Source organism: Gallinula chloropus (assembly GCF_964237585.1).
Source record: "Gallinula chloropus genome assembly, chromosome: 1".
Classification (NCBI taxonomy): domain Eukaryota; kingdom Metazoa; phylum Chordata; class Aves; order Gruiformes; family Rallidae; genus Gallinula; species Gallinula chloropus.
Genome location: NC_140085.1, coordinates 136,953,039 through 136,965,444, shown reverse-complemented (window position 1 = coordinate 136,965,444; position 12,406 = coordinate 136,953,039). Strand labels below are relative to the sequence as shown.

Genomic DNA, 12,406 nt, shown 5'->3' with positions numbered 1-12,406 from the left:
ACTAGGGTGGAAGGGCTAAAATGGCTCCAAGAGATGGTTGGAAAGGAGACGGTTTATTAGGAGACCGAAACAGGAGAACTAAGGTACCTACATGCAACATCTACATCTGAAGTGGTTGTCGAGTCTCCCTTTATGGAGAGAAGCATGTGATCCCAGGGAATGGGCTACTGCTGCCTAATCTGGTAGCCTGACAGAGGGGAGACAGCTGCAGCTCCATGACACCTGATCTAAACACTAGTGAGGCTGAGCATACATTCCCAGCAGGCACACACACCCCAGCACACATATACACACGCACACAGCTGGCCATACAGATCAATGCAGTCACACTCAGCACTCACACGGGCTCGCTCAGCTGGCCCTTCACTAGCGCTCACACCCTTGCACACACACAGAGTCAGGTCAGCCACTGGCACTGCAGATGCCCAGGCTGGGTCCCTACAACCTGCAGTCTCACACCAGGGGCCAGCCCTTGGTGTCACTGGCTCCAGTCCCTCCAGCATTGGCTCTCAGCACAGACCCCCTGGCCCATGATCCCAGCCCAGCTGCCAGCACCCCAGCCCTCGCCCTCACCATGGACACACAGGCCTCTGTCTGCAGTCTGACTCTGGCTGCTGGCTCACAAGCTCCCATACACACACATGCTCACACACAAAGAGCACAGGTGTCCCTTGGTCAGGAAGAGTCAGAAGTGGAGTTTAGTAAGATAAAACAGACTGTGCTGGTCAGAGAGGGACACCACCGGACAAACACACATCCAGCCCTTTTTCTTCTCTTATTCCTCTATTTCTCCCTAATAAATCCTAAGCAATCCCTGAATTCTCTTCATCTACATTCTGTATGTGTTCCATGCTCCAGGCAACCTCTCCCCTCAGTACAAAAAGGGGTCCAGCATTGATTCACCTTGATGGATCTCATGGCCAGATGATTTACCTTGATGGGTCTCACAGCTGGGCAGTGTGGCTGAGGCTCCCCTAGAACAGGCCATCTCACACTCCGAGTACTTCATCTGGGTTCCCATCTGCCTTCAGGGCTCTCTGATCCCCTGGCCTTGTGGAGATGGGCCTTCTGTGCTGATGGCTCCTGTGGGAGCAAACAGGCAGGATGCAATGTGGATCCTCCACCTGCCATTGCCTCCTCAAGACCTTTCATGGGTCTGCAGACAAGCTTTTATTTCACAACTGAACAGCTGGATCCTGGGGTGGATCTTCCTTAGCATCTATCCAATTCTATGCAAGTTTAGGTACCACATGCTGCTTGATTCCTAACATGCAAGGCCAGCAATCCAAGTAGTTTCTTTCACAGATCTTTGTAACTAGGGCTGGCATACCATACACTATACTAAATATAGGAATCAATAGGAGAAAAAGAGATGCTCAAATCAGACATCCTTTTTTTTCTTTCGTTCTTCTTGATGCTGCTATTATTCCAATGTTCAGTCTGATCCTAAAGCAATACAGCACAGCATGTCACAAGCATTATTATGTCTTCATACTGCCGAGTAACTGAAATCCTTTTATTAAAATACAGCATTCTGTGATGGATTTCTTCATCCTTGGACTGACATTGAGCCTGAAGCTCTTACTAGTAATCACTTTACACAAAGCCAGATCACATACCGACTCAGACAGAGAAGCTAAGGACTCAATTCCCAGATTTTAAAAAATGGTGTGAAAGCTGGTGAGACAGAATTGTTACTGAAAAGAATGGGCACATTTCAAAACTTCTGAGAGAAACTACCCTGAAAGTCTTTTTCTGAATAATCGACTTATGGAACGTTTCATTCATTCTTCATTTACACTGTATTAGTAAAGCCAAATCAGTTCCCAAAACCACCAGAGAAACAAGAAAAAAAATATTCCACTGAATATTAATGATCTTAAAGAAATGATCCCATGATTTGGGCAGAGCAACTGGTGTCACCTACCTGGACAGTGGATAAGCAATTGGCTGGATAGTCACACTCAGAGAGTGCTGGTTAATGGCCCAAGTGGAGACCAGTAATGAGTCAGTACTGGGACCAGGACTAACATTTTTATCGGTGACATAGACAGTGGGATTGAGTGCACCCTCAGGAGGCTGCCAGTTTGCCAATAACACGAAGCTGTGTGGTGTAGCTGATATACTGGAGGAAAGGGATGTCATCCAGAAGGATATTGGCAAGCTTGAGAGGTGGGCTTATGTAAACCACATGAAGTTCCACTAGGCCAAGTACAAGGTCCTGAACATGGGTGGGGGCAATCCTAAGCACAGCTACAGGATGGGTGGAGAACATTTTGAGATCAGCCCTGCAGAGAAGGATGTGAGGGGTGTTGATTGATGTCAAGCTCAATCTGAGCTGGTAATGTGTGCCTGCAGCCCAGAAAGCCAACCAAATCCTGGGCTGCATCAAAAAATGTGTGACCAGCAAGTCAAGGGAGATGATTTTCCCCCTTTACTCTTATGAGACTCCACCTGGAGTAGTGTGTCGAACTGTGGGATCCCCAGTACAAGAAAGACTGTGTGCAGTTGGAGCAAGTCCAGAGGAGGCCACAGAGATGATCAGAGGGCTGGAGCACCTCTCCTCTGAAGACAGGCTGAGAGAGTTGGGCTTGTTCACCCTGAAGAAAGGAAGGCTCTGGGTTGACCTTACTGGCCTTCCAGTACCTAAGGGGGCCTACAAGAAAGATGGAGAGGGATTGTTTACAAGGGTGTTTGGTGCTAGGATGGGGGGAAATGTATTTAATCTGAAAGAGGGTAGATTTAGATTACATATAATGAAGAAAATCTTTATTGTGAGGGTAGTGAGACACTGGCACAGGTTGCCCAGAGATGCTGTGTTCAAGGCTGGGTTGGATGGGGCTTTGGTCAACCTGGTCTAGTGGAGGGTGCCCCTGCTCTGCTCATGACAGGGGGGTTGGAACTAGATGATCTTTGAGGTCCCTTTCAACCCAAAACAATCTGTGAATTTATGTACTAACATCACAGCTGTAAAGAGCTGCAAGTAGATATCAATAAAACAGCCTACTCAAAGGCAACCGTCATCTTTCAAACATACTTGCTCTTCAACTGATTGCTAGGATAAGAAAAAAAATCAAGTGTCAGGAGAAAGGGACAGTAATAAATTGTCCAAATGCCTTAGAATTACTATTTAATGCAAGACAGAATAGAAGATGAAACTCTGACATCCGTGTTTCTAAAGAAAACCTTTGCTTTGAGAGAAATGCCAAAGCACACATTTGCAGCTGATTCTTCTTTCCACTATCTTCATGAGATTTTAAATTTAGACATGTAGCATCCTAAATGTTTGAAGAGTTTCGGCTGTAATGTTAGCCCTGTCACATCATCTACCAATCCCCTAGAGACAGAATGCTTAGTCTCAAAAAAGTAAATGCTTTTACTGTTTCAGTATATATACATCATTAACTTATCTACTGTTTCCTGACTCTTCATCTACACTCCCTAAAAAATGTTTGGGAAAGCATTAAGGACAAATGGGCTACTGCACACTATTAAGTCTTCATAATTTATAATGAAGCTATATAGATTACTTAATGCAGTCACAAATTCAAGTTTTCATTTTCACCTTCAAGGCCCTGTATTATCTTACCCACAATTACTGTATGTCTTGCTTTTATTTCCTTCTACTCCCTAGACATCTTCTATCCTTTCCCTTAATTGCATTCTTTATCTCTTTCTCCCACTTTCAGCTGTATGTCTTATATCATGCTGACCTCTGCGCCTTGAACAATCTCCATGCCTACAGTCTTCATCCTTCTTCAGCAGTATCTTTAAAAGCACATTCTTTCAGGAATCATTGGTACATTCTCTTCTTCCTCCACTTCTTATTGCTGAGCTATTAACTGAAATTTGTCTTGCTTAAACCCCTTTTGCTCCTTGCTGGACCAGGGCAGCTGAGAATACAGCTGAAATCTAATGCAGAGCTGGCTGATTCACTTCTTAATTCTATCAGAAATGACATCTGTTAACTCCTTAACCAGAGAGGGACAAAACTGAGGGACAATACTTGCTTGCCATCTAAAATAGAAACTTGGAACCTTGTTCACTAAAAAAAAATTCCTATAAAATTTGTTAAGTAAATGCCAACATGTATGTGGGGTGTGATTAATTTCTAAAAGCCATGTCTGTACTTCCAATAGTCTTAGAAGTTTACATAGATCATACATACAGTTGTCCAGAGAAGGCTCCACGCCTGTCATCCAGCAAACAGGGATTCAATGCTTTATTTCACCTCAGAGTTTAACATGTACTTAAATATAAATAAGATATACACAGTCAGCAGCCATGATACTCAAACATCAGAGAACTCAGGACTATTCCCAGGTCTAGGAATGGTTACCATATGGTAGAGTCAGAGTATTATTCCTGGCTTCTAGAACACCTGATTGCAGGACTCCCAGCTGCACAAACTTCAAACATTTGCTCTACACAATGTATCTTTTCATGGAAACGATCATATGGCCATTGTACTAGCTATTACTAGAATTAGAAACTACTACCTCTGATGAAACCATTAAAATAACTGCAAACATATTTTGATGAAGTTTAAGGAAAAAATTCTTCTCAATGAAAATTTCCTGCCTGAAAAGTTAAAATCCCACAACTGAAGGCAGTCTTCAAAAGATACATCACTGTTATTCTTAAAACTGCAAATTCATTCTACCTAAGATACATGATAATTCTTTGTAGAATAAAAGGTGCTGTTGGCATTCTCTTGGGATAACTGCATTACTGAGAGCGGAAGGCAGTAGGATAAGTTACATAGCGTTATGCTTTTTGCCCATGGCATTTTCTGAATCGGTGGTATTTTGACTTTGTAATAGCTTTGAAGCATAGGACAACAGGCTGCAACCTCTAATGCCTCCACTCTTTAGTTTGAAGATGCGAGATGCAATAATGTGTTCTGCAGACAGCAACTGAATGGTTCACTGTGAGCAGGTATCTGTTCAGGAGAAAGAGGACAATTTCCTAATGGAGGAAAACACGCTCTGTAACAGAAGATATTTTCAGTAATGGATGAAATCTCATCAGCTAGTCTTTGCTAGTCAGCAAGACCCTGAGGCTTTGAAGCAACTAAACCATGAACAGAAGGAGTTAACAACATTAAAAACTGTTTCTCTTTACCATGCTATTGTAGACAGTAAGTTTTAGTAGATGCATTTAAAAAGAATTCTGGTGTTACTTAGGCAGTTATGGACTAGTAAGCCTTATACTCAGTAAAATCTGATGGCACAAAGTAGTTTGATTGGGATAAGGAACTCAGAGTGACAAGCTAGCCTACTGGGAAGCCAACTGTCAAGTGAAATAAAATGGTCAAAAAATGTAAGCAATAGACATTAGTTGGAAAAAAAAATGACATGTATATCTTGTAACAATCAGTTGAAGTACTGGACACCACTGTAGAATGCTCTGTGAAAACCTAGAGCTTGGTGATATTGTACATGTGCATAGATATACATAATGCTGTCTCATCTGGAATACTCCGTGTACTGTATGACACAGATATTATTCTTCACTATTTTTTTTTTTGAGAGGAATGGTCTGAAATGCTTATGAGGAAAAAACCCACAACAAAACCACCCCCACCACCACTCCCAATAAAAATCTCAAACACAACCCTTGCAGATGGTGAGAATCTGAACAGGCTGTGAAGTGTTTTACTTATGGAGCAAGAAGTAAATGAGTACTACTTAAAATACTGAGTGGCAGATCAATTAGTTCTTGTCTTTCTGACTTCAAACAAAAAAGCTGACATTCAAAGAAGATCAAGGTTAGAAATTCAGAACATATACAAATGATTTACAGAATTCATTGTTCCAGGTAGTCATCAGCATCAAGAAAAAAAAAAACCCACAACACAACAAAAAAATACCATGGAAGTGTTATTAAAGCCTTTTTAAGAAAAAAAAAGAAAAGAAAAAGAAAGTGTCTTCAAGTGCCTTGATAGGGCGGGCAACAGAATTTAAGTAGATAAATTAACCCCCTCTAGCTAAAAGGTGGTTATTAAGCCTCTCGCATTAGGTGTTGACAGACATGGTATCGAGTAAGAGGGACAATGAATCTGAACATGAACAGTGTGGTACCTATATTCAGTACCATCAGGACAAAAAGGAAAAGCTTTCTTTGATGGTTTCTACCACTGCTTGGAATTGTTTTCTACTTTAAGCCAGAATCACTTCAGTCTTACTAAAGCTTAACTGGAACCATTTCCTTTTTGGCTTTGAATCATGCTATTATTCTGAGATGAAGAGATGCTGGAATGGAAATGTTAGGCATCCTTTTTATAGCAGATAAAGCTGTCACTTCTTCAGCTCTTGTGTGTGCTACAAGGTCTTTTATCTTTATATCCCAGTCTATTACAATAATAATAATAAAAGAAAAAAAACCCTCAAACATTGCTTTATGGAGTATACTTTGTAATCATCTTGTAAGTGCACTTATTTTGTGATACAGCAATCAGACTGAGCAAAATGCTTTGCCCTGCTTAGACTATAAATAATTTGTCAGTGTTAATTGATGATCCTGTATGTAGCTTTTCTGCAACCATGCCAAAAAAAATGTGTCTTACAAATTCTTTACCACACAACAGAATAAGCAGAACCCTGCCATGAATACCAGATCTCTGAAAATTACCTACAACCTCATCTGCCCAAAGAGCAAGTAATTTAAACAAAAAAAACCCCAGAAAACAAATGAACTCTCCTTCCCTCTGCCTTAGCAAATTAAAACAACACACAGTTAACTTTAGTCTTTCAAAGATGTCTGGAGGTCTCCCTATGACAACAATTTACAAGGAAGCAACCAAAAAATATACTGCTAACAACGCAATTCCTTGTTTCAGTCTTCATTCTTTGTCCTGAAACTGTTGAAAAGCACTGTTACAACAAGCTCTGGGGTGATTACGAAGGCAACTTGTGATACTGAGAGGATCAGCACACCAGATCTTTTAAAAAGAGGATTTATTCATGCTTCTATAACCCAAAAGACATTAAAAAACATTTTTTTGTGAAAATTCTTGTTAATTAAAATCTAATTATTCAATGACTGCACTGTTTGGCATCTCCAAAAAATGCTCAAGGTCTTGAAAGAAAGAAAAGATAACTCAGTGAGCAATTTATCATAAAAGAAGGATTTCCCCCCCTCTTTTTTACTACTTACCATGCATAATTAATATGTGATAATACCCATAATGAGTTCCCTAAAACAATTAGCAACGCATCTCCAGTGACCTGCTAATCTGAATATAATGCTTTTAGAACTTGGAGGTGTACCAGTCTCTTTGTGCTTATACACTCACCTCACGTAGTCACAAAGAAGGCTGCAGAACATAATTTATTATTCTGCATCACATTTCATCAAGTCCCTTAGCAGCTACTTGATACATTATCAAGACAAATGCAAGGAAAAAAAAGTATTCCTGCCTCCCCACCCCCCAAGAAGGGTACCCCAAAGACTAAGAACCAATTATAATCCTTCTTTCCTCTTCCAATCAGATACATTAAGTGAAAGCAAACCTTGACCAGGTTATTTTTTGCATGGAATTTCAATGACTTTTTTCATCTCCATAAGACAAATACATCCATAAATAAACATGCACTGCAGTAACAAGGGCAACGTCTGGAACACTTAAGAGCTAAATTACTTTCAAGCCATGCAACATCTCATTTTTCTTCCACAAATATATAATAAAGACTGCCAGCATGGGGGGGGGGGGTGGGGTGGGGAGGGGGGTGAGTATGCACACACAAGCACACATGCCTCAGGAGAAGAGGGAGGAAGAAAATCAACCATGTGAACTGAGAGTGTGATAATTGAAAACAAACCAAACAACTTTATAACTGTCTCTTTTCTCTAATTGTCTTGTAAATATAAAATAGTGTCCTATTATGGATTTAGGAAAAAGGTGGATGTGTTCAGCAGATCTTCAGAACTCCTGGATTCTTAGAAGTGGTGAAATACCTCACATTATTCTCTCTAAAGCCATGCCAGTGACACTTAGGAAGCTGGAAGCTGAGCTTCGTAATCAGGGACTTCATCATCCAGCCTGGGAGACACAAATAAGGGCTACATGACTGGACTATTTAGAAGTTGAGGAAGGTGCAGGATTTAAACAACAATCTGTCCAGCAGCATACCACATAAAAGGTACATTCCACTAGTGTGCTGTGATCTTGCATCCCAAGCTGCAGCTTCTAGTAGCATTTCAAGATGGAAGTCTTAACACATAAAACTCTGCATTGTTCAATACCTACTTAATTTTAAAGGTATATTTTATTCCTCTAAATTTCTCTAGTGTTTGCCTTAAATCAATAGCTTCCCTAGTTGGGGGGGGTGGGGGGAGGGGTGAAAGACATGTTAAAAAAAAGGTTTATTATTCTGCAGTACCCCACAGTAGCAGGGATTCAAGATCTATCAACAAAGCCAGCCAGACATACTAACTACTCAGATCACAGCTTGCCATCTAGACACTAGTTTTCAGTAACACTGCGGACCAAGAAAAGTAAAGGTCTTATGAATTCAGGAAAAAGTTCTAGTCAAGAACCTTCCTGAGCAAACACCTGGTGTGCCATTTGTGGTAACTAGGACAATCTCCAAGGAAACCCAAAAACTGGAAGACTGAATTCCTTAGGACAAAGAGTGCTCACAAAGCTGTCTTTCCCAATTTTTTGAGGAAATATTTCACACGGTGGACAAGATAAGGACAATCCTCTCTTCTTACCCACTTTAAAAAGAAAACAGAAGACCCAGGTTGCTGTTACCACCATAGAGAAGGTAATTTTTCTTGACATTTTAGGAATATGCTGGGCCTACTTTTCAATTTAAGCTTTACAAAAGATTAACTGCAAATGATGTTTAGTTCCTGAGAAACAGATATAAGCTGTTGAGACTGAGCAATTTTGGATGTACACACAAAAACCTAGAGTTTCAAAAAACCTATGAAGTCAGAAACGGAGGCTCCTACTGAATTTGCCATATGCAAACTTGGGCACACCAAGTGTACGCAGGAGCAGTGGTTTCAGGCTCTGGTGGCAATGAACCAGTTGCTCAGCAGTCCCACAGCCTCCCAAGGAGCACCATGCCCACCACACAACACACTGCTGCCAAGGGAGAGTCTTCTCTGCCCTGTTTGAAAGCTGGACACTGTGCTGCACAAGACGTCGGGCTAACTGAAACACTGAGGGAGCACAACCCTTCAGGTAACAGACTCCAAAAGGTCACACTGTGCATGCAGTGAAAAAATTATCTCTAAAAACACCTTATAAGAAACCACTCAGACACAAGAAACACTCAAGCATCCCAGCCCTTCTGTCAGAGTGCTAACTGCCTGGCTAGACAGGAGCTGGCACTGACAAACCCAAAAACACAGGAAGTTATATATTGGCTCTAACCCATCAGCTGCCTAATCTGAATTCATTAATGAACTGTAATTGCATCAGTATAGACAAGAAAGTTGAGAAGCTTCTGAAAAGAAAGCCCAAATTCTACCTCAAAATCCTTGTGACTATTATGATGGTAACCTGTACCACTGGGAAAACAAATAAATCAAACATTGAGCAACATGTTAAAATAACCGGTAAAATTTGTGAATCTGAGGGGATAAGATAGCAGAACAGAGGTAAACCAGTTTATACCATGTAAAGCTGTTTAGGAGAGTGTTCCAGATGAGGACAAATTGGTAACATAGGGCTGTTCAAAGGACAGAAAAGAGCCAAGGTTGCAGAGACCGAGGTTGATGTAGGGTTGAACAAAGTTGAAAACTGTCTGTGCATTTTTATGTTTAATGCTTTTGTTATTTATAAAATAAAATGTCTGATTTGTGAACTGAAAACATTCAGGAAAGGATGCAAATCACTTTATTTATAAAACAGAAAAGGGGCAGATTTATGATGACTAAAATACACGATTTCAACAGCAGGGATTCCAATTTACAGCTCAGTACACCACCTAGAACAGCTGTTTGTGCCTCTGTAATTTCTGTACCTCGTTTAAAGTACTCCAAATAAATTCAACCTCCACGTATACTCAAAGAATGACAGAAACATCACTAATAAAATAGTTGTTTATCTAAAAAACATAGTAAGTGAAATAAACACACTACATGCATATACTAAAAGTGGTGCAAGTGGAAGGGGGGGAAAGAAAAACGGTGTGATAGAAAATAAATAATAGGTTTTGACATCCTTTGTACACAAGCTCATAATAATGACGGTCATATTAAGTGCTAAGTACTAAAACAGCCTTCCTCACCCTCTGTTTTCCTTGTATAATACAGACTAAAATTACAAAATGGTAATAATGTTCTGAATCTCTCTTATTCTTTCAACTACATTTTTTGTAGCAAAAATGTCTCCGAAAATTTCGCTTTGAACTTCTCTTTTCTATGACATAAAAAGTCCACTGAGACTCATAAATTCTAATGCCATTTAATCAGTCTGAAAAATTTTAATGAGCTCTCACTAGATTTGGTACAGAGATTATTCATAACTATGGGATCAATTAATTAATTAGAAATGGAAGAAACTGAAAAAATAGTGTTTTAAATTAAGGCAATGATTTACATCACGTGGAACTTTTTAAATAGAACAGATTGATTCTTGATAAGAGAGTTATAACCATTTTTATTACAACCTTTTCCTCTTTTTAAACAATGGATATGAATGGTATTTGTTTTATTTAAGATTACCCTACTAGTAAGGTCCTTTATTTTACAGAAAAGCTTTAGGCAAAACAACCAAAATACTGGAAAGAAAGGCCTTGAGCCACCACATCCTCGAGTAAATAAATAATTAATTCATGTGTTTTTAATGACATGAGTATACTAGAAGTATGTATAAATGTTTTCATGGGAATGTCCTAAAACCTCTGAGCTAGAGCCATATTTGAAATAAATTTAGTGGCACAACATCTTTGTACTTCAAAGAAAGGTTAAAAAGAATAACTATGCAAAACTGCAACAAACACTCTGAAATTTTCTCTAGCAATTCTTTAAAGTTTAAGAATATTAAGTGTGATACAGACGCTATGATTATCTTCAAATATCTTTTCACTGTTACCACGGCTGCTTACTGCTGAATAAATAAAATACCAGCAACATGGTGTCACTGTTTTATTTGTTGTTGTTTGGATTTGGCTTGGACTTTTTTAATGTTTCTGCCTTTTTAAATTATTACTACCTTGTGACTTTTCTGAAATAGAGCCAAAGAAATTAAGAGCTTTGGGAAAGCTGTACCTCTGTATTATTACTATTAGGCTCCTCAAATGAAATAATAGTTTAATTTGTCATTAACACAGCTGACATTCAATTTCCTTACCTCTCCTTCAGAAACAATACCAATTATGACCCAGATTCATATAAATTCTCAATACATGATGCCCTTTTATATTCAGAGTTACAGAACACATTACAGCCGCACTTCCAACCAATTGAAAAATATACACTATACACCTCTCATCCTGTTTCACAAAAGACCCCACAACATAGAACATTACAGGGATACACCCTGATTATTTGTTCCTTCAACATACAGGTAAGCAAGAAAGAAAAATTTTGTAAGAAAGCAAAATTATTCTGTGCTTTGAGCTTGTTTTCAACTCCTCTCTTACCGCCTCCAAAACCTTGGGCTGCTTTCCAATATTTGCTCTCAGCTGAGTATTAACTTGTTCAATATTCATAACTACTTGACTCTTGGGTGAGATTTACAGCCTTGCTGTAGATTCTTCCACATTTGGAATTTACTATACAAGGCCTACTCACACAAGTACCTAACCATGCAACTGCCTTCCATGTGAACACGATCATGCACATCTGGTGTTAGCTAAACACCTAAGTTTCCACATGAAGTTGATAACACACAGAGAATGTAAGGAGAACTTGCAAAAGAAAAAACAAACCCAACAAAACAACACAAAAAACTAAACAAAACAAACCCAGTTTGAATTACTCTGTTCACAGTATGCCACATTGCATCAAAATTGCTTCACTTTCTATTCCCAGGAAGCACAAATACCTGGGTGGAAACTTGAAGTCTGAAAGGCTGAAGAATCTTAGCTAATAATTCTGTATGTATAAGTGTAACCGTTTTTTCCTCAATAATCCTACTGAGAAAACAGAAATTACAGTCCATATAAAGTTGTTCCTTAAAAATCAGAATGTAATGCATTTTTCTGCAGTAATGAAACTCCAAAACTTCAGAACTTATATTCCATTCAGGATAAACAAGTGAGAAAAATATTTTAAGGAAAAATTTAAGGCAAAGACATTATTTTAACTAACTCTTTCAAATATTCTCCGTACAGATTTATATTTCAGAACACTTTGGAAAGTTATGTATGAGAGGCAGAAACTAAACACCTCCACTATCTGAGAACGATTGCTCAAAAGTAGTAGTTTTAAGTCAGAGAACCAG

General features: G+C 39.3%; 1 protein-coding gene across 1 annotated transcript in view; it reads right to left on the bottom strand.

Annotated features, from left to right (window-relative positions):
* PUDP (pseudouridine 5'-phosphatase) overlaps positions 1–12,406 on the bottom strand; it is a gene marked incomplete at its 5' end in the record, with an annotated part of 78,766 nt that overhangs the window by 16,760 nt on the left and 49,600 nt on the right. The gene's annotated exons all lie outside the window — the stretch shown is intronic.